Source organism: Camponotus floridanus, unplaced genomic scaffold (genome assembly GCF_003227725.1).
Source record: "Camponotus floridanus strain SB8 unplaced genomic scaffold, Cflo_v7.5 scaffold31, whole genome shotgun sequence".
Classification (NCBI taxonomy): domain Eukaryota; kingdom Metazoa; phylum Arthropoda; class Insecta; order Hymenoptera; family Formicidae; genus Camponotus; species Camponotus floridanus.
This window is the reverse complement of record NW_020229448.1, coordinates 1,110,241-1,114,987: the sequence shown is the minus strand read 5'-3', so window position 1 is coordinate 1,114,987 and position 4,747 is coordinate 1,110,241. Positions and strand designations below refer to the sequence as shown.

The window sequence follows — 4,747 nt, the reverse complement described above, 5'->3', positions numbered from 1 at the left end:
GAAAATGTTACAAAAAATGTTATGTAAATATTAATTTTATATATACTAGAAGGAAAAATGATTTTATGATATTAATTTAATATATGATTAATAAATATTGTATCAATTAATATATTCACATACTTGTAATGACTTTTAGCTGTTGATATTGATATTCGTCTATGTAGACATGACTTGATAACTCTATTTTGTTATAATATATTTCAAGATTGATATAAACGTTTGAAAGTTAAATTAATCTTTTTTTCTTCTAAATAATCTTTTAATTGCATATTTTCTAAGCAATCAATCATTTTTTTATATCTACAAAAAAAATATATTATAGAGATATGACCATATTATATTTGCACATAAATCTCATATAATGTTGCTTACTTTCATATTGCCTGTTTGAAATTAAACTTGCAACTTAGCAGCCACAAATATATGTATATTACTGGCTTTAATATATGCTTAGATATTGCTTCTCTTCTATTTTAATATTTTGATAAGTATCTGCAGAACCATCATCAAGGTAGTTAATTAAATGGACAACAAATACTACTTCCTCACTGTGTAGGAATGTGGTGGACAGTTTTATAAGCAAGATTACGATGTATCTAAAATATTTCATGGTTCTGCGTAATATATGCCAATCTCTAAATCAGATATAATGCATTCTTGGCCTAAACGCAGCATTCTTGGCTTTTCAGAAGAATAAGTTGAATAAAAAGGTTCATCTTTGTCTTCAAAATTCTGATATAATGAATGGTAATTTGACCATTAGCAGGAACAATTTCTTCAACTTTTTGCTCAAGAAATTTTATGACCTAATAATATAACATAATTTCATAATTAAAATTTTCTACATTTTAGATAAAACATGCAAAAAGATTACACTTCATTCATTTTGATTTTCACATATCGATAAAGTATTTCTGCAAGTTTTATTTAATTTTATTGATGTATTTTCATTTTAATACATCAAAAATATTATATGTTATCTCTATTATATCTCTTTTATGAAGAAATAATTCATAATTTATAAATAATATAAAATCTGATTTACTTTTGATTCGTGATCAAACTTGTTATCTTCGCTTTTAATTTTGCAAAGCTTATAAAGGGATACAGATCCTTTCTCATCGTCTCTATCATCTTTATCTTTAAAATTATTCATGTTTAATATATTTAATATTCCTCGTTGCTAAATTGTACAATTGGTGAAAATGAAAATTCATTGCCATCGTTAACTTTATAATCCTCTCTAATTTCAAAGGCAATTATGTGTTTGCCTATCAAATCCTGAAAAGAACAATATAAATCCATATAAATATAAAAATAGCACAGTCTTGTATATGAGAACTATGCAAGTTTATTAGAAATTGATCAATTTTAATATACTTGAATCTGAATCCAGTTATCGCAGGATTTGATGTGTTTTGCCATTTTAATAAGTTGCCTAATTCTTCACAAAGAGATATCCTTCATTTTGTATTTTTCAATTCACTTTTCGCTCCTGAATCTCTCGTCTTGAAGCACTGTCAAAAGATATATGATTGATTCAATTCTTTTCCTTTTTCTCCCTAAATGTTCTTATAAAAATATATATTTAATCTTTAAAGAAAATACCAATTTACCTCAAAACCAACAGTTATGACATATTCGGACATAATGCGACCGGCTCGAAAATACCTAACAACGAAAATGAATGTTTTGAAAATGAAAGGTTACAGAAAGTAATGCAAGATGCGTCGAAATAAGAGGACAAATCTCTTCGAGGATCCAACAGAGGTCTCTACAATCTCTCCCCCTCTTTCCCAATCGGTACCACTTAATGAATAAATGCATGAATGATTACATTCATAAGCATTCGCACTTGTCAATGAATACATGAATGATACATGTATATTAATGAATGACAGTCATAGGCATGAATGTACGAGTGATAGTCACTGGCTCCATCTATGGTGATTTGAGATAAGCGACACGAGCGACAAACCGATATAGTCGAACGGAGATTTACACTAGGGGAAAATATTTCACTCGCTCGACGACAGAGGGCCCGATCTTTCGTGCCTCGCGCCGAGCTCGGTCGCATTTAAAATTGCTGTGCAAATGTCTTTCTCGCTGATTTACGGTTGAATTAAAAGTGACAATTATCGTTATTGTAACATCATATAAGGAAGTGGCAGGTAATAAATTTGACCGTAAAACGCTTCGAGCTTGGCTACGCGTTCTGTCAGGTTGGTTTAGTGCCGGATCGCGTGTAACGACGCTCGTTAAAACAGCCGTAAAGCACGTAACCGTTCGCGGAGCTTGTCTTGCAGACGTCGATGTTTCACAGTCTTACGCGTTCGAATCAAATATATAGGATTTTTATATCCTACTTGCTGTACTGCTTGCTTGGCCTAGCATTTGTAATACGCATTTTTATTTGACACGCACGTGCAGTCCTCGATGATGGTATGTAATCGTCATCTCTACATTTATATTTATATTTATATTGTTTTGAATTAAGTTTTACGCAAAATGATTTAAATATCAAGTGGAGATTCTTATTGAAAATTTAATTTTGATATTTGTAAACTTATTTGTCAAGTTTATTGATTTGTTTCTTATAAGAATGTATCATATGTTGATGTAGGTCCTGTTTAAATGTCCTCTGACAATTGGCTATTTGTAAACTTTCTACTGGTGATAAGTCGGAACCTAGGACTCCGCAGGCATTGCAGGAATTATCCTTCAAGTATTCCAATATCGAAACAGTTTAAGACTCGGCCGTAAGAGTGACATTGTTGCTGATTGTATGAAAATTGGTAAGAAATTTTTATTCTCTTTTCACTTTTGATTTTATTTTAATTATTGCATTGCAATGCGGTGAAAATATTTCAATTCAAGTGATATAAATCGCTTCAAAATATTTAATTAGTATATTAATATATTTTCTCGAATTGTAATTAAATCTTTTCTTTCAAATTAAAGATAATGTCTAATAAAAGGAAAAATTAAAGTATGACATTGTATCACATTCATATTATTACAGCATAATATTGAAAAAATATTCTGTTATTTAAATATCTAAAATATAAAAAAAATAAATTACAATATTTATAGCATCATTTTCACAAAATGTAAAAAAAATATAAGAGTTACAGAAGAGTATAAATTCTATAAATAGAAATTGTTGAAAAATATAGGAAAAGAGAGAGAGAGAGAGAGATACGTATAAATATATAGAATATTATACATGTGTGTGTGTGTGGAGCTTGCTTTGTATCATACATATTATACTTTAGAAAGAATCTTAATCCTTTTCTTTTATTACAAGTATTTTGTATAATTCTTTATTTTCGATAAAATTCTTAATAATACGTATTAATATGTTTAATAATTTTCATTTAATATTTTGAAATTTATATAATTCCTTGTAAAAAGTATCTCAAGCTTAAGAGTAATAACAAATTCGAAATAAATAATTATCAGTTTGCAATTCTTTCTTACATTTTAAAATTTCCAAAAAGTATTCCGTATATTTATACATATATCAAGTTTGAAGAGAAATACGAGACATAAAAAATTAATGTGGCTCTCTCTTTCTCTCTCTAAATTATTTAATATTCGACATTTGCTCATGTAAACATATAGATGCCGAAATGAAAAACGAATTGACATTCCACATTTTCTATCTTTTTCTCTACGTGTCCAAAATACATCGATAATTCTATCCGAAATATTGGAAAAACTTGTCATAATGAGAACAAATTCACATAACTCGCGACATGAAGCACGTGATGTACGAGAAAGGAGAGGAATATTTTTATCAATAATTTATAAAAGAAAAATGCAATCGCGCTTTTTTCTCTCCACCCCATTCGCGTCTGCTCTCTCGATTAGGCAAATATAGATTTACCGCCGTAAACAAGCGCGCGTCTCGAAATGGGCATTAACGTCGCAAGACGGTCACTCCCGGTACCGTCCGATAATCAATTCCCGATTTACGCGAGCCTCTCGTCACGATTTCGCGACTGGGGACAAAAAAAATCCATATTTAAAGCGTCATCTGATCCGCGTTGTGCCGCGATCCTGGCCAATCGCGAGCGTATAATGGCCACCATGGAGCCACGTAACTTCACCCGACTGACACTAGATGTCGGTGGCGTGGTAGATCGTAAATCGTAGCGAGATTCCCGCCCATCGCATACCGGTAGGCGGTGCCACGGCATCTCATGACGTCATCGCGCATCCCTTCCACGTGGCAGCTCTCTCTCTCTCTCCCTCCTACCCCATCGCTCTCATCGCCGCGAGTCCCCTTTTTTCCTCCCGACCCGTCGTACAGAGGAACTCTCTCGGGTGGGCCACCATCCCCGGTCATCTTCATAAATGCGAGATGGCCGTTTGAAATGGTATTGAGGCTAATTTGAGCAGCGCTTATGTGATACAGTGTTTGTTTATTGCTTACTAAAGCGGCCCGGATTAAATATAAAACGGTTGACAGAGAGTAGACGTCGAGCTAGACGGAGTGGCGGCTTCGTCGAGCGGCGTCGTCGTCCGCCGACGGGGACGCCTTGTCTGCACGCGCTCCGAAAAGCATATGCACGGCCTTACGAGCCGTTTATTTTTTTCTCCCCCTATATACCGTCCCTCCCCGGGACCTTCGTCGTTCGCGAGTCGTTCCCGTCCACCGTAAGTTCCGCGCTCTCGCAAAGCGCCGGCAGCCTTCGGCTTAACGTGATATAAGCGACTGGCAGTTGCAGCGTTTCTTTAC

At 33.6% G+C, this 4,747-nt stretch overlaps 1 long non-coding RNA gene across 1 annotated transcript; it reads right to left on the bottom strand.

The window, feature by feature from the left end:
* Nucleotides 1-349: 349 nt before the first annotated feature.
* On the bottom strand, nucleotides 350-1,733 carry LOC105252404. Its single transcript, XR_889300.3, has 4 exons — nucleotides 1,620-1,733; nucleotides 1,384-1,520; nucleotides 1,049-1,284; nucleotides 350-809 (listed from the first exon to the last, which is right to left on the bottom strand). It is a non-coding gene; the product is annotated as an uncharacterized LOC105252404 (long non-coding RNA).
* Nucleotides 1,734-4,747: the final 3,014 nt, after the last annotated feature.